Below are 24,329 nucleotides of genomic sequence, written 5' to 3'. Positions count from 1 at the left end.
CCCCACGTGACCTCGGCATACATCAGGCGGGGACAGACGGGAATGATTCATATGAATGTACCTATTCCCATCTGTGCTCGGCGGGGACAGATGGGAATAAACCCAACTGACCCAGCAAAGTTTCGAAGGTTATAGCAATGAAATTATGCGGCAAATAGTTAACTTTTAGCGCCAATTCTCAAGTTTATTTAGACATAAACTTACAAAGTAGTTGGCGTATGGGTTTCAACGTCAACAATTTGTAGTCAAATAAAAATTATGATTTACCTGGAAACCGGCCTATTCTACTTGAGTTGGTAGAGTACTTCAATTTACTACAAACAATAAACTATGTAAGATGTATTCGAGTAATTCCGAAAATTCAGAATGTCCAGTAATTCCAAAAATGGACTCTATTCGAAATTTTTTGCTTTGGATGGAACTTAGCCGACATTTTTGAGTTGTTGGAACAGAATTAAGGTCTTCGCACACTATACCAATTCCACACCAACTCAACTCACTTTTGGTTCACCTTAGTGGACGACGAGTGGACGACGCGTAGACCACCCGACAGTTACCTAAATATTAAAATTGTACTATAGGACATACAAGATAAGGCTTTAATTTCAATATTTAATTTTGAATCGAGTGGCTGTTGAGTTGTAATAATGTGCTACGACCTTAAGTTGATAATACAACTACTTATATGAAACTTATTTTTACTTATTTTTTAGAATTTCTATATACGTATTTCAAAAGCCCCAAAACGACGGTCCAACATTAACTGAAATATCTTCATTCAGGTTTGAATATTATTTAAATGTTGCAGTTCTGAGGCAGATATTTTCATAAAAATTAGAAAAAACTGAGCAGAAATAAGAAATAGACTGGTTTATGATATGTAATAACCCTATATATTGAAATTGTGGACTATGGTTGTAGTACTGGACTATAGTTAAATGGTTTTACGGTAACTTTTGGAGAAATGTATGCAATTTATATCAGAACAGTATTAGCAGAAAAATTTTCATAAGTAAAAGGAACAACTAAGAAAATTTTGGCAACCCACAAGAAAGAAAAACGGGTCATTTTGTATGGAAATTTCCATGAATTCTGTTTTCATACTTTTGAGTATGTACAGTCGCGGACTTTGATTGTTGAGCTATTGTGGTTTTACTTTACAGTGGACAATTCGTACCGTTACTATTGTGAACCAAGTTAGCTTGAACCCTAAATGGATCGACAATTAGTCTGTGACCGTACTAGGTCAGTTAATTTTAGTTTTAATTAGTTTGACTTTAGTGATAAAAATATCATATATTCGCATAAAAAGCTCAGCATTCCATGTACAAATCTGAGGACTTTTGTCCAATTATAATTATAACCAAGTAGTGTCAAGGATATACGCGTATATGGCTTGAGCAACTTTCTACCGAGCCACTATTCCCTCCTTGACCCTATTTTCTAGTAAACGTTGAAGTATTGTATCCCACTGCTGGGCAAAGGCTTTCCCGCTTTTCTGTTACTCATGCCGCCCGTAAAGATAATAGATTGATTTAATACGTTGCTCCCTCTATACTTGCAAACTATTGGAATCTAAATCAAATTTCTAAATCGCTTATAACTTGTAGGCGTCTTTACCGACATAAACGCTATTACTGCAAACTTCAACAGGTTATAAATTGCCATAATAGCTCCTAAACAAATATTATTGTCCTCAAACATCATATAAGTCAAAGCAATAATATCGCCAACTGAATTCTCTTTTCCAATACATTTTCTAGCTTATTCTGATCAGTAGAAAGTCCATTTTTGTCTGTCGGTAAAATCGGTGACATACCAACGTGGGTTGCAAAATACGATCAAATTAAATATTTTTTAATCAAACGTCGAAATACAATGCCATCAATAAGACACGTCATCAGATGGTTTTGTAAAAAATACTCAAAAGTCTTAAAAGCGGGACTTTTGATGGAGCGGATGATGCCTTAGGGTTGACAAACATGCTCAAAATAAATAATTATTAGCATATTGAAATGTTTACAGCTGAATAAATTAACAAACAATCAAAAGGCCTCATCCGACAATGTCAAGCTGTCAAAAAGTTGCATTTTATATAACATTTATTTTTAGTTTAATCGGATATATGTATAGGTATGTGATACAAAAGCGAACTGTACCCCTAGTGTAAATTTGATCGACATCATAACGTGACGAACGCGTTTGCGTTAAGTCTCATTTTGTATAGGATTTTGAGTTTCCAAAACGTCCCGCTTGGCGCGCTCTTTCTAAATCCAATACAAAATGAGACTAAACGCAAACGCGTACGTCACGTTTCGAAATCGAATTTATTTACACTAGGGGTACTGAAATAGATATCATACACTAAAGAAAAAGTGACTAGTCCACCGGTGGCCGAGGCGGGAATCGAACCCACGTCTTCAGCTTACGTGGCTAACGTCCTGACCATTAGACCACCCTGCCGCGGCCACGGCGGAAGCTGTCCTAAATTCACTAGTGGCATTGAAAGGCCACAAGGCTTTGCACCTCCTATATTAGTATGAGTGCTTAAAAAAAGAGAAATCAGAACATATTTAATAAAATAAAATGATTTGTTCCCTAGTTGTCTTTTAGAATAAATTTAAATAGCTGTATCATGAAGCGGGTGAAAGGACAAGGTTTAGTTTGCCTGTGGCAAGAGGAACAGAAGCCCTATTGAGATTTAACAACTTGTTATAGATTCAAACTGGTTTGTTACAAGGTCATATCAAAATAAGAACAAAACCGTAATTAGCAGGTAAATATGAATCAATTTCCTGTTCCAAAGTCCTGTTTCCCGTTCAACTGGTTTATGTCCTGTAATGGTCCTGTTGACCCGGTGTTGCTTTTACCTTAACTAACCTTAGTTTAAAAAAATAATAAAAAGTCAAATTTGGAATGTTATTTTTGAAACAAATCTTTTATCAACCAGAAACGTGTGCGAGCGTGGCTACAAATTTTTAAATCAAAGGAAAAATGGAAAACACCAGCAGCAGGTTCGAGTCCTGTGTACATTTTTCCATTTTTTTTTAATTAAAAAAAATATTTTTGAAAGTTGACGAAGCTTGAAAGTTACTTAGATGAAGGTCAAGACGATTCTTGTGCGGATTACAGTTGTGCAATAACGAAACATTTTACAAAATACCTTTGTATTTAATTATGACTAGATAAATTAACAAATTTAAATTAATAATACAAACATTTTGAAAGTCGTTGAAAAATCTGTCAACCCTATATTCAGTTGTCTCAGCCGACAAGGTGTCGATTAGTGGCCGCGACAAAAAGTCGACAGTTACATCTTGTCATTGTCATGTCCCTGATCGGGCGATAGCGGCCGGATAATTATTCAAAACGCTAACTCGTTCGATTAAAGATGGTTTTGATAAAGTCGGTCGGATGGGTTGAAAAATTTTGGAGATTTCTGGCTACTGTGTTGTTAAAAAATATAAAAATAAACTCGTAATATTTGTAGTGTTGAATAGACATTACATTAACCCTGCAGCAGGAGGTTCCGGATTTGAATCTTGGTAAGGCCATTTATTTATGTGTTATCACCAGTATTTTCTCCAGAGTTATTGTTGTTTATCAACAAATTCCCAAAATCACTTGAAAATCAACAATTACTAACCGACTTCTTGAGCCAACGATCCCCGTTTTACCTCCACAAGAGAAAGGATACACTAACACCGAATACAAATCGGTAATCACTGCCTTACAATCTTCATGCACCTCACGTATAGAGTTTCGTAAATCCACTAAAGCTAAGTAGCTATCAATTAGATCAATTAGAACACAAACAATTAGTCAAAATGCGGTGATACACATGCGTGTTCTACATACGTGAAATGTAAGCTAATTGCAAGAAGTTTGGGCGTGCGAGAATTTAGAATGTTCTGGAGCATTTCTAGTGCTTCCATTTCCATGTAAAAGCGGGCGCAGCGGCGGAAATCGCCGAAATTTTGAAACGTAATAACTACATAGAAGTTCAGATGTTTGAATAATTGTTAAATATAAGGGTCCACTTGTACCTATAACTTGACACATACCTACCGTAAAATCACGAAACTATTAGGTACTACAACTAAGTACGTAATTAGGTAAGTATCAATAAAAATACTGTTTATATGTGACCAAAACCGGCAAAGCGTCCCACTTAGTCGCTTGCCATAAGGACGCCTTGACACGTTATTTGTAGAAAGATACAAACATCTCGTCCTTGTAGCAAGTGGGACGTTTTTCCGGTTTCGGTCATATATGGCTTTCGTTTGTAATTCTCCTAATGCTAATTTGGGTTACCTACTTTATATTGATTTGTTTACATTTTTTTTTTGTAGTATAATCAGTACCATTTATTTAAAAACACAACATAATACATATAAAAGTTAAAAAATAAATAAAACTAATCTTAAAATAAATAATTAAAAACTATCCCCCTGCGGCATGGTGCCGTAGATGCTGGCAGCATTTCCTCGTTGTATCGCAATACTTATTCTCTGTGCGAGGAAGCTGCCAGCTCTACGATCACCGGTAGCGTCTGCTATTTTTTTGGATAATTCCTTGAATAGTGTAGATGCATTCGGACCCCACGGGCCAAGGGTCTCGACGCCAAAAGGTACGAAATCGTATTCGGGGCCGAGACCCCTATATTTGATCTTTTTTAATTTTTCGGCCGCCTCTGCCGCCGCGCCGGCTTTTGCAGTTGTGCCGTGGAGATGAGACGGGGCTAGGGTGTCTACACATGTGGCGTCCCACACCAGCACCCGTCCCATCTTCCACGGAATTAGTGACATTCCGTCCGGTCTCTTACCATCGTCTCTTACAATACCAGCTGGCTCAAGAAGAGCTGGCACGTTCACGCTGGCAAGAGACCGGCGGAGAATATCGTTAAGCGCGGCGTGTCTAGAGAAGCGGCCGGCGCTCCTTTGGCAGGAGAGCCCGTGGTGTCCGAGGGCGTCGACTTCAGTGCCGCAGGGGCACCTATGTGAAGCACAGACCCGGACGCCGAGTCGCAGGCAGGTTGCAAGTTGCAACGCGCAGAGTGTGCGGTTCCAAAAATGTGCCTGTGTGTACCGAAGGAAACGCGTGCAGCCAGGCGCCGGATTCCTTCGTACCCGCTGCAAAGAGTCTGGCGCGTGAGGAATTATTATAAGGAATTATAAGGAATTATTCTTTGTTTACATTAGGGTAAATTGACTTTCCAATTTCCATTTTTGATTGAAATTTTCTAAAAAAAAAACAAAAATAAAACAACTGCCTCTGGATCTTAGAAGGTTAAAGGTTTCTCTACCGATGGTTAAAGTCCCCATATTTTATCGTAATAATAACGAACGAGGCGAACGTTGTTTTAGAATAAAAGTCGATGTAAAATTGCCTGGTGATTGTTTGTTTCGTTGCTGTACTGTTCCCTTTTCTTTTTGTCTTTTTGTATTTGTTTTACTAACACTTAGTTTTAAACTTTAAATATTACTAACCATTATGGACCATTGTTGTCTTTTGAAATAAATAAATAAAATTAATTAATAAAAAAAAATCTGATGAATAAGTGTCCATAGTTTGTTTGTAGTTGACTAGAACATTAAAATTATTATAAATATGGCCAAATTACCATATTTGGTAAATGTTACCACATTTAGACAGTACTCGCAATTTACGTAGTTATGTGATTTTACTTTACCGAAATATTGAATTTATCAAAAGCTCATCACGTAGCTGTACGATTATCCAATGAGACGAACGCATCGGCAATAAGCAGGTGATATGGATCCTTTTTTCACAAAAGGACGCATGTTAGTAACGAGTTATTGGGGGCTATGACTTTTTAGATCTGAGGGGTTAGATGGGACAAAGGTGGCGCCGAGAGCGGGCTTACGTCACGTTCTCATCTCGGCTTATCTCTAGCATGGATACTGCGGGATCCTGAATTACGTAGAAAAAAACCGGACAAGTGCGAGTCAGACTTGCCCACCGAGGGTTCCGAACTTTTTAGTATTTGTTGTTATAGCGGCAACAGAAATACATCTGTGAAAATTTCAACCCATTTTCAACTGTCTAACTATCACGGTTCATGAGATACAGCGTAATGACAGACGGACAGATGGACGGAAGGACAGCGGAGTCTTAGTAATAGGGTCCCGTTTTACCCTTGGGTACAAAACACAAATTCAAGTGTGGGCAGAAACAAGCCAACGAAAATTTGACCCTAAAATCCCTGAATTTTAAACAATTGATAGCTATTAAAGCCACTCATAAACATTTTTGTTTAGAAACACGCTAAACAATGTTTCGTGTGTGTCATATATACATTTTCCGAGAAACATTGTGACCTGGTGAGGTTAAAAAAACTCTGATAAATGTGATAGCAAACTACACAATTTTGCAAGTGTCACTACTTTCGGCAGGTGTAATTCGCCAAAAAACAGCCATAAATATCTAAAAACAAAAAAAGGCGACTCAACAGCTTCTTTGTTTTATCGCTACCTCAGACCACCGTAGATAAGGGTTTTTGTTAATAGCTATTTATATTTATTTCTAACCTTCTTAAATCACGTTAGGGCTATTAGGAAAGCGGTGCCTTTTACTTAACGCTTGACACTTTTTAGTGTCTTTTTGTGTAGTATTATTTTACGACTTTGACCTGAGACTCGGTTGTTATTGAAGATGACGTAGTGTTAGGTGCTCATTCTTATCTATTTTGAGTTATAATTTTGTGGCACTTAGTAGTCAATATGTTAAAAATTTATAGTTAACCGTTAACCATCGAGCTTAATATGATCGTGCTTTTATCGCACTAGTTTGTGTTTTATTATCTGTCAGTATGGCTGTCACTTTTTAACATCATCATCATTGGCTACAGTATCTTCAGATAATGGTTGCAGTGACTAAGGAGGTGTTTTGAGGAGGTAGTTTACAGTCTACATCGACTGCGATGACTGTGAGTCCCCGGCATGCTCGGCCGAATTTCACCTTCCCATACAAACGGAGTTTGTTCTCTTTTTTAGGATTCCGTACCCAAAAGGTAAAACGGGACCCTAAGTAAGTCGGACTAGCGCACGAAGGGTTCCGTGCCATTATTTATAAAAATGGCAAAACAATATGTTTGTTGTATAGGAGCCCCCCTTAAATATTTATTTTATTCTGTTTTTAGTATTTGTTGTTATAGCGGTTCATGAGATACAGCCTTGTGACAGACGGACGGACGGACGGACGGGCAGCGAAGTCTCAGTAATAGGGTCCCGTTTGACCCTTTGGGTACGGAACCCTAAAAAGTACGGAACCCTCGGTGGGCGAGTCCGACTCGCACTTTTTACCGGTTTTTATACTACATACGTACGTACTATACGTGTTGGATTGTAATGAAACTTTGCACATACAAATCATACAATGACATGAGGTATATTTGGGCTGAAAGTAACACATGGCACCTTCATGGCACAATAAATACTTAAATTCTTGTCTCAATAACATTTTTAGACTACCTCTTACTTATTTTAAAACCGTAAATACAGAAAACCTCGCCAAAACATTTCCCTCCACAAATCACCTTATTTCTACAAGCTGTTGCCGTCACAGCTCGTTCCACCATTTTATACGCTAAAAGAATTATAAAATGCAGCAAAATTGCATTCCGTGCTACTTTTGACACTCCTAAAGTGTCTGTCGCATTTTGTTCTGAGTACAGTCGGCAACAAAGGCTCAATTCTCGCCTTAGTATCTTTAGAGAACTGTTGTTGCCGGGTGTATTTTGTGAGTTAGTAAGGTAACCTAGATTTCGTGTGGAATATTTTACAGTGTCATTGGAGTATATGAAGGCTTTCAATTTGATACACTTTTTACATTTAGTAGGTTTCTAACGGACATATCTATTGTATGTAGTTAAGGGCTTAAGGATCTTATTAATTCTTAGTGATGGCCGTGATTCTACATAGGCCGGCAAATTAGTACGAATAACCATTGCCGGCGCGTGGCGCTAGTGCCCCCTCAACTTAAGACGAAAGTGGAGGACCCGCGCGAAATCGGCATTTTCCTCTCTCTCTCTCAAATGTTAATATCCACATTATTGAAAATATTTTGACACAATCTGTTGTATATCGACCACGAACATGCCCCTACGTTTGTTTTTTTTTTGAATTTTAATTATTATAAGAGTTAGGAGCATTTGAAAAATTGTATGAAAACTGGTTTTCGCTCCTAATTTTTACAATAATCAAAAAATCGAAATAAATTCAAACGTAGGGGCAAAGCTATTAATATACGTCAAATTATCTTTAAAAAAATCCATAATGTCAATATCCAGAGAGGAAAATGGGGATTGACTTTGTATGGAGAAGCAGCCGTCCCCTTTCGTCTTAATATGCAATGACGATATTTCTACGCGTGATTGAGAAAAATAATATCTATTGGTATTTAAATACATTTTTGCAGATTACACGAAGCTAATAACATGATTTACTGTAAATATATAATTGCTCTCTTTTCTTGCTCGCGTTATCCCGGCATTTTGCCACGGCTCATGGGAGCCTGGGGTCCGCTTGACAACTAATCCCAAGATTTGGCGTAGGCACTAATTTTTACGAAAGCGACTGCCATCTGCCCTTCCAACCCAGAGGGTAAACTAGGCCTTCTTGGTATTAGTCCGGTTTCCTCACTATGTTTTCCTTCACCGAAAAGCGACTGGTAAATATCAAATGATATTTCGTACATAAGTTCCGAAAAACTCATTGGTACGAGCCGGGGTTTGAACCCGCGACCTCCGGATTGCAAGTCGCATGCTCTTACTGTCAAATATATAATTGCTAACTGAATTTATTCTCTCTGAGCACGTGTCGTTTTTTTAATTTCGTTATTACTTTTATTAATTAGTTAGATGGTGTCCGGTAGCGGAATTCAGCTCTATCTTTATAGTCGATCGCGGCTCTACATCACTCTACGTGGCTCTAAAATACGGTAGAGCGTAGGACGTATGACTGGTTACTTGGATATAGAGCACTGGAAGTGATGACTGCTCTGATTATAATACTATACCTACATATAGGTAGAGTTGCCATAATTATACCAAGGGTGCGAATATGTATTTATAGTTTGTCAAAGGGCTATCTCATTTCAAACATAGACAGAGGGAGTCATACTATCTTTGTCTTACACTAGTACTAGCATCCAAAAGAAAAGGATGAGTATAGTTTTTATTGTTCTTATTTACTGACAAATTGGTTTGACCAACTATACATAGTTTTAATTCACATAAAATAAGGTGGTTAAACAGAGATGATTGTGACCATTTATATAGGTATTCTGTGTATTCTGCAGTGGTATTGATATACGGGACACGATGCTTTAATACGGTGATAGTCCCGGATATACGGGACGTATGGCAACCCTACATATAGGTATCTATTACATTAAAAGTAAATAGCCTAGCTCTTGTATATAATCGATTATGAACCCAAAATCTTTTTTCCGATAAATGTAAAAATAATTTCTTAAAATATTAAATTATCATCAATAGTCTTTTCATGATGAATTCTGCGAGAAAATATTTTATAATTATGTATCTACCTACTTGTGACTTTTAAAGAGTTATCGATTAATTTACTGGCAAGTTTATAATTATGTTTTGATTTATTTTGACTACGGGAAATACTGAGATAGCAGGTAAGTGTCCATTGCATTTCACTGATCAAGTACAAACTACACAACATTTCAAAGTTTATCCTCAAATCCTGGCAATAACTTACAATTCCAATTTCAAATTCTAACGCGTCGAAATCAACCGTTCTACATCTGACATACCCACGCGCCTATATCGCTGCCATCGCTGGCAACGTAACACAGAGGAGAAAAGGCTTAAGTTACATATTAATATAATGAAGTTACATCATTCTTGATATTAGAATAACACGTTGAAATCAATAACGACTTAAGCGGCTAGTGAATGTTACGGCGTATAATTTGTTTTACTTATAAGATTTAAAACTTCATGCACCTACTTAGGCGCCATATAAAAATGCCAGTCGGTGAAATGGAACTAAAAAATTAAATATATGACGTCATTTTCGTTCGGAAGGAATTTTAATTTGGTAGGTTAATGTTACAATTTTAACTAATACACCTGTTCTAGTTAACTTTGTGTGTCGTATAGATAACGCATGTTGATTAATGTGAATAAAATGTGTTTTAATTTCGGTGAAATTAATTTCATAATAACATTTAAGTTTATATTTACGCTTTCGGGATTTTATAAGTAGTAGCCAAGACTTTCAGTAATAGAAAAATAAATAGGTACTGGCTTAAGGAGCCATTTGAGGGTAGATTTTGTTTACTTTTATTTAAATACCTAAAGATATAGAGTATCGATATACAATATCGCTAATTCGGCACTACAGCTGACTCTAGAGAGCCGGTTAAGTGGAAAATTCGGATTACTGAAAGTTTATTAAGTATTTCGTATTTACACTATACATACTATACGGTTTTTATACATATATATAAAGAGAAAGCACTTGGACATAAGATATCAGTTTCACCCCTGTTTTAGTGCCGGATTATTGGGTGTACCGGACCACTGAAGTGCCGGATTACCAAGATTTGACTGTAGTTAGAGAAAACTAACTCATCTACACAGTTTTTGTTGTGACAAAGTGTGGGAGTGCCATAATGAATATCATACATAATGACGTTCATGCTGATGTACTTACCTACACTATGCTGACGAGACGTATTAAACGTACTGCATATGAATAAATACATATGCACTGTAATCCCTAATCACTTATATCCATATATTAACAGAAACTACGAATTACTGTTCTGCAATCTAACGTGTTACATACATACACAAGATGTGACAATCACTTAATACCCGCTAATTCATACAAACAAACAACAATTCAGTTTTGCAAGCCGGTGTGAACAATATGGCCTTTGCTCTTACACTTCAATTAAAGCATTATTAGCAAAATGGCCGGTCATTTTTAGTGTCCACAATTGTTTTGTCCGTATCAATCTAAAATGAACCTTATCTCATTCTGTCTAAAGTCTATTTCAGATAAAGTACTGCAGAAAACGTCAAGTAATAATTCATTGTTCAAAAAAATACTTTAATACTTTGTTTTACGATTTAATTTTCAGTGTGCTGCTCGAATAAAAAGTTCAAGTAAAAATGCAGTGTTACGCTATGGTATGAAGGTTCGAAATCGTGTTGCTTAATAAAGTAGTATAAGGTAGGTATAGAAGTAGTCATATAATTACAAAGACGTGTAGCGTTTGTTTGAGAACGTTTACGTAATTGTATCGTAACGTTATTTTTCTTATCATAGCACATGTGCTAAATAATTGTTAGACACAATAATGATCTATTTATAACTGTTTAATTAATTGATGTGCTACTTTTCACACAGATCTAGTATAATGTAGGTAACGGACTTAAATTGTTGAGCAATTTAGGGTTCAACCTACTTAATATGTTTTTTTTTTTGCGACAAAGGACACTCAATACTAACTATATGAAATGTCCAATGTAAAGTGAACCCTAAATAACTCAACAATTTAAGTCCGTGACTGTACAAGATTGCCTGTCAAATATCAAAAGTTCGACCAAAATCGGAATAATGTCAAATGTCATTGGAAGTATTGAATTCAGAAATTATATATGTGATTGTGTAAATTACTTACTTACTCCGTTGGCTCAGCGACCCAAAATGAGACTTGGCCTCCGACACAAGACAGCGCCATTTTTCTCATAAGCTCGCGCTGATTCGACTCCACCATGTCGCTCCAGCGATACCTGGTGGGGAATTCTGTAAATAATTCCAAGATACTTATATAGGTAACTTAGGTAATCACCAACCTGAACTCCGGAACAGCTTTTACTACCATAAGAATTATTATTCAGAACTCACTGTGTCCTACTGCTGGGCAACCCGCCCCCCCCCCCCCCCCTCTTTATTTACTGTTATACATATCTGACCAGCCTCTCAAAAAGGATTATCCCGCCATAGCCGCCGAGGTCTACCTGCTCCTTGATAAGGCTTCCACATTAAGAGCCCTTAATCCTTGGAGCGTTCTCCGATTTCACGAAATAACGCTCGATAGATGGCGTTGGCGCTCGGTACGCGAGCGCCGGCAACGCGACGCGCGTTTCAATGCAGACTAGAATAATCTTGATAGTTTTCAATATAATTTCAAGCAACATTAATTTTAGTGTCATATGATATCATATGGGCACTCTTTATTTTATTGTATATGCACAATAGTTTTTTTTTTATGTACACTACTACTAAGTGTACAGACTACAGAGTGTACTATAACCCTTGCTCTTTATTCTGTCTCTTTCACACCAATGGAAAATGAAGAAGTTACTAAATGACTGCAGGTATAAATAAAGTATATTAGTGCGATAGAGAGACAGATAGTGTTTCGTTGTCGCATCGTAAACGATTGGCATGTTGGCCACACACTTGCTTAGTGCCTAGCCAAAATACCAATCGTTTGCGTATATTAGTGCGATAGAGAGAGAGTAGTGTTTCGTTGTCGTATCGTAAACGATTGGCATGTTGGCTACGCACCCATGATACCTAGCCAAGAAGCCAATCGATTGCGCATATTAGTGCGATAGAGAGACAGATAGTGTTTCCTTGTCGTATCGTAAACGTTTGGCATGTTGGCTACGCACCCATGCTGCCCAGCCAAGATGCCAATCGTTTGTGCATATTAGTACGAGAGAGAGACAGATAGTGTTTCGTTGTCGTATCGATTGGCATGGTGGCTACGCACCCATGCTGCGTAGTCAAGATGCCAATCGTTTGCGCACATTAGTGCTATAGAGTTTCAGTGTTATTTGAAATCACGTTAGGGTTTGTATTATTATTTTTGACCCGAATGAAGTCCATCCAGGTTCTTATGATGGAGTCAGGAGTTGGTCACCAGAACTCCTAATCTACTCATTATAATTCCATCGTGCTTGGGCTCAAAAGATTTGCCCTGACGAACACCATCGATCTAGATGAGGTCCAGGGTCTCATGACGGAGTCAGGAGTTGGTCACCAGAACTCCCCAGAACTCCTAATCTACTCATCATAACTCCATCGAGTTTGGGCTCAATAGATTTACCCTGATGAGCACCATCAATCTAGATGAAGTCCAGGGTCTCATGATGGAGTCAGGAGTAGGTCACTAGAACTCCTAATCTACTCATTATAATTCCATCGTATTCGAGCTCAATAGATTTGCCCTGACGAGTACCATCGATCTAAATGAAGTCCAGGGTCTCATGATGGAGTCAGGAGTTGGTCACCAGAACTCCTAATCTACTCATTATAATTCCATCGTGTTTGGGCTCAAAAGATTTGCCCTGACGAGTACCATCGATCTAGATGAAGTCCAGGGTCTCATGATGGAGTCAGGAGTTGGTCACCATAATTCCTAATCTACTCATCATAAATCCATCGTGTTTGGGCTCAATAGATTTGCCCTCACGAGCACCATCAATCTAGATGATGTTCAGGGTCTCATGATGGAGTCAGGAGTTGGTCACTAGAACTCCTAATCTACTCATTATAATTCCATCGTGTTTGGGCTCAAAAGATTTGCCCTGACGAGTACCATCGATCTAGATGAAGTCCAGGGTCTCATGATGGAGTCAGGAGTTGGTCACCATAATTCCTAATCTACTCATCATAACTCCATCGTGTTTGGGCTCAATAGATTTGCCCTCACGAGCACCATTAATCTAGATGATGTTCAGGGTCTCATGATGGAGTCAGGAGTTGGTCACTAGAACTCCTAATCTACTCATTATAATTCCATCGTGTTTGGGCTCAAAAGATTTGCCCTGACGAGTACCATCGATCTAGATGAAGTCCAGGGTCTCATGATGGAGTCAGGAGTTGGTCACCAGAACTCGTAATCTATTTATCATAACTCCATCGTGTTTGGGCTCAATAGATTTACTCCGACAAGCACCATCAAATTACCATTATGATGAATGGATAAGGAATTCTGGTGACCAACTACTGAGTCCATCATGAGACCCTCGACTTAATCTAGATCAATGGTACTCGTCAGGGCAAATCTTTTGAGCCCAAACACGATGGAGTTATGATGAATAGACTAGGAGTTCTGGTGATCAACTCCTGAGTCCATCATGAGACCCTGGACCTGATCTAGATTGATGGTGCTCGTCAGGGCAACTCTATTGAGCCCATACACGATGGAGTTATGATGAGTAGATTAGGAGTTCTGGTGACCAACTCCTGACTCCATCATGAGACCCTGGACCTCATCTAGATCGATGGTGCTCGTCAGGGCAAATCTTTTTAGCCCAAACACGTTGGAATTATAATGAGTAGATTAGGAGTTCTAGTGACCAACTCCTGACTCCATCATGAGACCCTGGACTTTATCTAGATTGATGATGCTCGTCAGGGCAAATCTATTGAGCCCAAACACGATGAGGTTATGATGAGTAGTTTAGGAGTTCTGGTGACCAACTCCTGACTCCATCATGAGACCCTGGACCTCATCTAGATCGATGGTGTTCATCAGGGCAAATCTATTGAGCCCAAACACGATGGAGTTATGATGAGTAGATTAGGAGTTCTGGTGACCAACTCCTGACTCCATCATGAGACCCTGGACCTCATCTAGATCGATGGTGCTCATCAGGGCAAATCTTTTGAGCCCAAACACGTTGGAATTATAATGAGTAGATTAGGAGTTCTAGTGACCAACTCCTGACTCCATCATGAGACCCTGGACTTTATCTAGATTGATGATGCTCGTCAGGGCAAATCTATTGAGCCCGAACACGATGAGGTTATAATGAGTAGATTAGGAGTTCTGGTGACCAACTCCTGACTCCATCATGAGACCCTGGGCCTCATCTAGATCGATGGTGTTCATCAGGGCAAATCTATTGAGCCCAAACACGATGGAGTTATGATGAGTAGATTAGGAGTTCTGGTAACCAGCTCCTGACTCCATCATGAGACCCTGGACCTCATCTAGATTGATGGTGCTCGTCAGGGCAACTCTATTGAACCCAAACACGATGGAGTTATGATGAGTAGATTAGGAGTTCTGGTGACCAGCTCCTGACTCCATCATAAGACCCTGGACCTCATCTAGATTGAAGGTGCTCGTCAGGGCAACTCTATTGAGCCCAAACACGATGGAGTTATGATGAGTAGAGTAGGAGTTCTGGTGACCAACTCCTGACTCCATCATGAGACCCTGGACCTCATCTAGATCGATGGTGCTCATCAGGGCAAATCTTTTGAGCCCAAACACGTTGGAATTATAATGATTAGATTAGGAGTTCTAGTGACCAACTCCTGACTCCATCATGAGACCCTGGACTTTATCTAGATTGATGATGCTCGTCAGGGCAAATCTATTGAGCCCGAACACGATGAGGTTATGATGAGTAGTTTAGGAGTTCTGGTGACCAACTCCTGACTCCATCATGAGACCCTGGGCCTCATCTAGATCGATGGTGTTCATCAGGGCAAATCTATTGAGCCCAAACACGATGGAGTTATGATGAGTAGATTAGGAGTTCTGGTGACCAGCTCCTGACTCCATCATGAGACCCTGGACCTCATCTAGATTGATGGTGCTCGTCAGGGCAACTCTATTGAACCCAAACACGATGGAGTTATGATGAGTAGATTAGGAGTTCTGGTGACCAGCTCCTGACTCCATCATGAGACCCTGGACCTCATCTAGATTGAAGGTGCTCATCAGGGCAACTCTGTTGAGCCCAAACACGATGGAATTATAATGAGTAGATTAGGAGTTCTAGTGACCAACTCCTGACTCCATCATGAGACCCTGGACCTCATCTAGATCGATGGTGTTCGTCAGGGCAAATCTTTTGAGCCCAAACACGATGGGATTATAATTAGTAGATTAGGAGTTCTGGTGACCAACTCCTGACTCCATCATGAGAACTTGGACTTCATCCGGGTCAAAAATAATAATGCAAACCCTAACGTAATTTCAAGTGAAAATGCGTTTTTCAGAAAATCGCAGCCAAATAACACTAGACCTTACTCATAGTGTTGTGTTCCTGCCGGTGAGTAAGGTTGCCAGAGCTCAACGAGGGGCGGGAGGGGGTTAGGGTCGGCAACGCGCATGTAACTCCTCTGGAGTTGCAGGCGTACATATGCGGGCCGTACGCTTGTTTGCCACCGACTTAGTATTAAAAAAAAAGTAACACTGAAAATCCATCAATAAGCGAGTCTGTTAGGCATACTGTAAAAAATGAACTTTTATTAAGATTTTCTAATCGCAGTATATAGCACTTCTCGGAACTCCGTAGCTGATTACGATCGCAACGAGTGCCTGACAATCGAGCACAGGTCCGTCCTCTAAGTGCGCTCCGCGCGGACTGAGAGCGGGGCGTCGCTGCTGCGTGATTTATACTTGTTTTAAAAAAATATAAATTTACGGCAATGTAGGTCCCATAGTTACGATTTTTTTTTATAGGTTAACATAAAGTTACAGTTTGCTATAATATTATTTTTAAAGCAAAATATGCGTACAATTTGCGGAAATAAAATATAATAAAACCCTGTATTCGACAAAAAAATGAAGAAAACTCGGAAGGTATTTTATCAGTTTTTTCAAATGAATCTTCGATTGTTAATCATTCCAGCCCCTCGTACGAGATATGTTGAATTAAATTGTAGTCATTCATGTACCAAATGATTCTTGTTTATAGCAAAATTGAAAACCGAAACGCCACATCTCACTGCAAAATTTGGAAAAGACTCCCAAAAAACCTCATTAAAAAAAAGGTTTAAAAGAGAAAATGAAAATTTGAACTGTTGGAGCCCCTAGTTTAGGAAACGATTATTTAAGTACGTTATCAGTTTTTGAACAAATACTAATAGTTACGTCGTAATCTTGAATGAAAAAGGAAGCATTTTACAAAATACGCTCGTCTGTAGGAATAAGGACTCTTAAGAAGGCAACACAAAATAACTTGACGTAAAGAAATCAATCTACGCAATGAAAATCTTTAAAATACTGATTAAAGTTTCACCATTTTAACTCATAATTCATAATATTTCACTACGACGGAGCTTAATCGTGTAAAATGTAAAATTAAGCTTTTTAAATTTACCTTCGACGTTTCGAGGTGCCGACCGATCATCCCTGTGGTCTCGGAGAAAACTGGCTAAAGTTGACATCAATATCTTCTAGCCGCGCGAGTTTTTCGAACTACCCGCACTTGGAATGCCGTCATCGAAACGTCGGAGTGTCATGATTTATTTATGTTTACATTTAGATGGCAGTCAAATAGTAATTATACTGTGACAATATTATTATGTTACCCCGATTAATACAGGGGTAGTCGGGAAAATAACAATTTATTGTTGGCAATACGGTAGTTTTAGCAAGTGGTGGTTGGACAGGCTCGTTCACTCGGGTTGAAGCCGTCAAACGTATCGTAAAGAACTGGTTAGGTCAGAGTACCTGCAAGTACCTCCATTGTTGTAGTAGTAATAGTTTAGAGTAACCATGCGAGAAGAAGCACCACACATCAGAAGTGGGATTCGAACTCACGCTCACAAATTATACTTTACGCGATTAAGTCCCGTCGTAGTGAAAAATAATCTTTAAAATATATCATTCAATCAATTTAAGTAGTATTTAAACATGAGGCAATATAGATAATAAGTCGAGTTAAACCTGCTAATCGTTTAAATCGAATACCTAAGGTATTAGTAAGGATTCTAACGTGTAAAAATCTAGATTGCTGGTGAGTTCAACGCTTGCAGGCTAGGCGTATACTAGGTACGCTAGGTATAGAGATTCGTGTGAAAGGCGAGCCGTGTCGATGACTGACGCCCGGTGGCATGGAGCTAACTGGCGGTTAAATTCCTAATCTATACAAAAAAAATCCTGACAAAACTACAAAAAACGAGCCATTGTTTTTATATTGCTATTTGCTAATTTAGTACATACTCGTATATGCAGTTAGTATGAATGTTAGCATGAAACTCTACCATGAACTTAAAGGCTTTAAGGTATGATTTTACCACTCGTTTTAACAATGAGTTGTCTAGTTCTATACGTTTGGTGATATGCTTCATCTTGTTCCGTTGGGGCAACAATTTACTAATCATTATTTGAGGCATTTTTCACCAATTGATCCAACAACTAATGTTATCAGAATAGTGTTTATTCTGGCAAAGTTACGTAATAATTAATACAGTAAGATTATTTATATTTTATTATGTAACTAAACAATTAAAGTGAATAGCAAACAATTAAAGATAACATAATTAGTACTATGCTAAACTATTAAATATTTCCTCAAGTTCTACAGCTGTCTTCTTAACCCTTTAACGGGATAAGGATGCCTGAAATTATGCCCTTTTAAACCCTATTACTTTGCAATAAAGTTCAAAAACATTGTGGAAAATATATTCCCCCTGCTTAAGGCTTACCATAATGATTCTTCCTACACCAAACCATCGCTTAAGAACTGTACAACCGGGCGCTACCCGCCGAAGCCGCAAGAATGCGTCACCGCGAGCAGATGCGCCCCTCCCCCCTTTAATCACCCCGTCGCTTAGTGAATTTCCTCCTTGACCCCCCAATTAAGACCCAATTGGTGACAGTTTTACACCTTGGATAGTTGATCGTTAACTGTATATTTGTGAAAAAGGGAATCTTATTTTTTTTTGTATTTCGAATGCCTTTTTGGTGACTGTTAATTTTATTCTTTGTGATAAATAAGGCCCAACAGATGTCATCTCTACATTTTAGTTAGATGTTTCTGACACTTTATCTTGTGTACCTACACAACATGTACTTTACCTTTATTAAGTCCTTCTAAACTACTAGGAATTGCTCCTGGTACTAGTATTCTATACAAATACTATTCCGGAACGGGGAATTCCCGGATCTCGCCATACAAACTCAGTATCAGGACCTGGAGCATTCTCTATACACCTATAGAACCTGGAGCATAACCAACTCACTAAAGGCCTCTTCTTCTTTCCATCCTGTTAGCCCCTGCTGGGGCGTAGGACTGACTCCGGCCCTGGGCAACTTAGGTAACCTCCTCCCACCCCATTCACAATACACCCAACTCTTGCTCCACGGAACGGCGCCAAGTAAATTTAGGGCGACCGTGCCTCACTAAAGGCCTAAAACTATTAAACATTCTTCAACTAGAAATATAGCTTCCAATAAACGGAAAGAATTCTTCAGAAGATTCCGCAAACCGAACAAATAAATTAAGCACTGACTCAAGCTAAAATGTTTCTTCTTTTTGCATAAAATGAACTTATCCAGGTTTTAAAACATATTTAAAACCTATCGCGAATTTATTTTGTTACCTTTATATCCGACGTTTCGACGCAGGTTTCACTGGTCGATCCAGGTTTTATGTTCGTTTATAAAAGTATACCACCATAAAGCATAAGACGATGGATCTCTTACATGTCTTTTATTGTAAGTATACTAAATTAATAATTACTAAATTAATTTTATTATTTTGTAGGTTTACTCGTCAAATGTCTTCTTTACGCTGATGATCTGGTATTGCTGGCGTCATCGGGTGAAGAATTGCAGGAGATGGTAACTAGAATGCATAGATCTTTTGAAAGGAAGGGAATGAAAATAAATGTGAGCAAGACGAAAGTAATGGTATTTGAAAAGGGAGAAAGTATGACAAACTGTGAAGTTTTGATTGGTGAAGAAAGAGTTGAACAAGTGAAAGAGTTTGTGTATCTGGGAACCTTGTTCACTAGGGACGGTAAACATGAGGAAGACATTGAAAGGAGAGTGAATGCTGGAAATCGTGTGAATGGGGCACTCAACGCTTTTATGAGCAGCCAGAAGGTGTCGCAAAAAGCACGGTTGGCTGTGCATAGAGGGGTGTTGGTGCCTACACTTATGTATGGTAGCGAAAGTTGGGTATGGCAGAAGAAACATCAGAGTCAAGTGAATGCAGTGGAAATGAGAGCGTTGAGAAGTGTGTGTGGTGTAAAATTACAAGATAGAATTAGGAACAGCGTGATAAGGGAAAAGTGTGGACTGAACGAAGATGTAGTGACAAAAATTGAGAAAGGTATGTTGAGATGGTTTGGACACGTGGAAAGAATGAGTGAAAGAAGGTTAACAAAGAGAGTGTATAAAGGAGAAGTAGAAGAGGGAGCTGGAAGGGGTAGACCTCGGCGGACTTTCTCAGATCAAATCGGGGAAATCCTGAAAAAAGGCCAGGTCAAGAGCACCCTAAACCGACGAGCATGTATGAGGAATGTCATGAAAGTGAAGGAAGCGAAAGAGGTATGTCAGGATCGTAGCAAGTGGAAATCCGTGGTCTCTGCCTACCCCTTCGGGAAATAGGCGTGATTATATGTATGTATGTATGTATGTATACTAAATTAAGATAATTGATCACTTTTTCCAGATTGATCCTGAATCCTAGTGAGGACATCAAATACTCGTTAAATTAAATTTAGAATTTTAGAGCAAAGTAAGCACATTTACGGCATATTTTTATTCATCATCATTGTAATATTGTATAATCCCCTGTTGGACAAAGCTTTTTTGCAAAGCCAGCTCATATGTTCCTGTCTGGCAACTTGCTTTACAACGGCTGTGGAATGAGCTCCCTTCCGAGGTTTTCCCGAGGGTCTACAGTATGGGGTTCTTCAAAAAAGGAGTGTACAGGTTTTTAAAGGGTCGGCAACACGCATGTAACACCTCTGGAGTTGCAGGCGTCCATAGGCTGCGGTGACTGCTTACAATCAGGCGGGCCGTATGCTTGTTTGCGACCGTCGTGGAATTTAAAAAAAAAAAATTATGTTTTAGACTTTTCCGTAGGCCCCTTTCTAAAATCTGACTCAAAATAACCCATAGTAATGGAGATGTCAACTTTAATACATAAACATAACAGTACCCCTAGTGTAAATAATTTCGATTTCGAAACGTAACGTACGCGTTTGCGTTAAGTCTCATTTTGTATGGGTTTTTGAACAGCGCGCCAAGCGGGACGTTTTGGAAAGTCAAAAATCTCATACAAAATGACACTTAACGCAAACGCGTACGTCACGTTTCGCTGTCGAAAATATTTACACTAGGGGTACAGAACTGATAGCCTGTCTAACTGACTGTTCTTTCGGTCATTAAAATTAATTGCAAGCAATTATCATATTCAGGCACAACAATCGCATCTAGAGACAGTACTTAATCAAACCACTCTTTGAAACAGATCACTTACGTATTTTATGTATGAGATTGCTCTTTGGCGTACCTACATATGATAGAAGCATTTCATATTTCTTGATCAACATCTTATGAGCATTCTTAAAGCAATTTGTATCTTCTAGCCTAGATAGCAAAGTCGCTATTTGAATGGAATTTTCTAATATAAATCGGTCAACTTAAATATTTCCGAACAGAAACCAACGAACAGTTCCTTCTCTACAATACAAAATAGTCTTTATCACTTATCATTTATAACTGGTTTATATGCGACTTTCTTCTTCTGAGCCGACAGTGTTATCAACTTATTGAAGTACTGACAAAGGCGCCTTCAGTGTGAACGATTTGTGAACCAAGCACTGTCTTCTGATTGATGGTTATTTCAATTATCTATCATTTATGATATATTTGGAGCAAAATACACTGCGCGGCATTCAGTGCGTTAATACGATTAAATATGTGTAGGTATGCAAAAGTTGCACGATTGCGCAATTTCGCGATTTTAAAAATTCGTAATAGAACACATGGCAATGCGTTTTCGCACGATTTACTAACTTGCTTGCGCCTCTGCGTGATGTGGAGGTGCGTGTGTAAGCAGGTCGAGCGATTTGCCTACTACGCCAGCTAGCTACGCAGTCTCATAAACGATAACGTGAGGTAACTTTAAAACTCCATTCCCACTCTTGCCAAACATAGGCATGTTTAAAGACCGGCTGTCACTGCTATATCGTCTAAAAGAAAGGCTCGATTACATATTGCTCTCTCTTGGTATTCTGCGTAGGTATATTGACGTAATAATAATAATCAAAAGGTAGACTAGTCAAACGTTGTAAAATACTATGGTCTTTTGTTCTAATGTAAATAAATAACATATGCATACGAACTTTATAAAGACGTGTCGTCCAATATCAAAAAGCGGCCAAGTGCGAGTCGGACTCGCGCATGAAGGGTTCCGTATCATTTATGACGTATTAAAAAAAATCTACTTACTAGATCTCGTTCAACATTTTACCACTTAGGACACACATTTTACCACTTTGGAAGTGTCTCTTGCGCAAACTATTCAGTTTAGAAAAAAATGATATTAGAAACCTCAATATCATTTTTGAAGACCTATCCTTAGATACCCCACACGTATGGGTTTGAAGAAAAAATTTTTTTTTTTAATTTTTATGACGTAGTAAAAAAAACTACTTACTAGATCTCGTTCGAACCAATTTTCGGTGGAAGTTTGCATGGCAATGAATATCATATATTTTTTTTAGATTTTTCATTCTGTTATTTTAGAAGTTACGGGGGGGGGGGGGGGACACACTTTTTACCACTTTGGAAGTGTCTCTCGCGCAAACTATTCAGTTTAGAAAAAAATGATATTAGAAACCTCAATATCATTTTTAAAGACCTATCCATAGATACCCCACACGTATGGGTTTAATGAAAAAAGATTTTTTGAGTTTCAGTTCTAAGTATGGGGAACCCCCAAAATTTATTGTTTTTTTTCTATTTTTGTGTAAACATCATAATGCGGTTCATAGGATACATCTACTTACCAAGTTTGAACAGTATAGCTTTTATAGTTTCGGAAAAAAGTGGCTGTGACAGAATCGGACAGACAGACGGACATGACGAATCTATAAGGGTTCCGTTTTTGGCCATTTGGCTACGGAACCCTAAAAACCTCTACGCTCATGACATTTACATGCAACCTGTTCACTTGTCAGGTATCTACTTAAGTTGGCATGTGTCATGTCGATGTATTAATTTATCATCTTATTCATGTTACAGTGACACCTTGCGGTTGTGGCTTGAAACTTTAACTACGAATAGACGTATGTTCGATAAAATTTGGCTATACATGGACTCTTTATTAAGCACAGTATTTTAATGTTAACCAAGGACGCAGTAAGGCTTGTGTTAGCGCAGTATTATCGCAAATAAACAAACAGGAGAACAATTGCAGCAGGTAACTTGGTATGGAAAATGAGTGTAGTTAATTGTTGGCATTCATAAAAGGATATACATAGTTTACTTTTCTATTCCTATGTTTCAGGCTTAATACGGTTAAGTGAAGCGTACGGGTAAGTGTGGCTGGCCTTTATAATGATTAGTATTTATAACTGGCTAAATGAGATAAGCGGCAAATGTATGAACTCGCAGTAAACACTAATCAATGTGTAAGCAGGTCCCAACGTGAAGGCCAGCCACACTAATCACGCAGCCATACTTACCCATATTGACCTTATTTAAAACCAGGAATATTAAAATTGTCCAGACATTGACCGCTACGCGTATAAATATATGTTTCGGTTTATAGTTTTCGCAGAAAGCACTGAATAAAGTGACATAAAATTTCTTCCGTAAACAATGTCTTAAACAGATAAAATACTAAGTTACTATTTATATATTTAGCTAGGTATAGTAGGTATAAAGATATTCTCACGATATTGATTTAAGTACAATAAAAAACCAAAAAAATCACCACGGTGGTAACCAGAATTTCAAGCTAATAAAAACGAATTCGGATCGTGCTAATGTTATACAAATAAATCGGCTTTTATAGGCATCTATAAAAGCAACACTAATGGTATTATAAAAGCATAAAACGCGTAAAAATCATTGACGCCTAGTCAATTTGAATTCGAGATGGGATGTCAATGACCTGTCAACAGAAGCCTTTAAGGCATCTACATTTTCCCTGGATTTTATTGTTATACTTACATGTTATGCACGTTAACGGGAACCTTAATACGACAGAATTTTTAACCTAACTTAGAAATCTGACCTTCTAGCATCATTAGCTTCCATCTGTAGGTGTTTATCTTATCATGTTAACAGTAAATAACAAAAAATTTTTGTAAATAAAAACACATGTTATTACAGTCAAATTCTTTGCCTTTTTCCTTCAAAGCGTTCTTGAAAATAAACTGAAAGCAAATGTTGATATAAAACTAGTTTGTATCGAAAAATTGCATATGGCTGCCGAGAACAAATGAATAAACATGGCATATAGTTTGCCATTTATAATTTAGTTCCGTATTTTCTATAATAAAGTTTAATTAAATAAATAAACGCAGATTCAACTTTTTAAC

General features: G+C 38.3%; 1 protein-coding gene, 1 long non-coding RNA gene and 1 other non-coding gene across 10 annotated transcripts in view; 2 read left to right on the top strand and 1 right to left on the bottom strand.

The window, feature by feature from the left end:
• LOC133529127 (uncharacterized) overlaps positions 1-24,329 on the top strand; it is a 229,284-nt gene that overhangs the window by 108,011 nt on the left and 96,944 nt on the right. The gene's annotated exons all lie outside the window — the stretch shown is intronic.
• Positions 1-24,329, top strand: part of LOC133529109 (T-box transcription factor TBX3-like) — a 147,768-nt gene that overhangs the window by 33,333 nt on the left and 90,106 nt on the right. The gene's annotated exons all lie outside the window — the stretch shown is intronic.
• Positions 2,392-2,463, bottom strand: Trnat-cgu (transfer RNA threonine (anticodon CGU)). The gene has a single exon. It is a non-coding gene; the product is annotated as a tRNA-Thr (tRNA).

Source organism: Cydia pomonella, chromosome 20 (assembly GCF_033807575.1).
Source record: "Cydia pomonella isolate Wapato2018A chromosome 20, ilCydPomo1, whole genome shotgun sequence".
NCBI lineage: Eukaryota > Metazoa > Arthropoda > Insecta > Lepidoptera > Tortricidae > Cydia > Cydia pomonella.
Note: the sequence above shows the minus strand (reverse complement) of the source record. Positions and strands in the feature narration are given on the sequence as shown.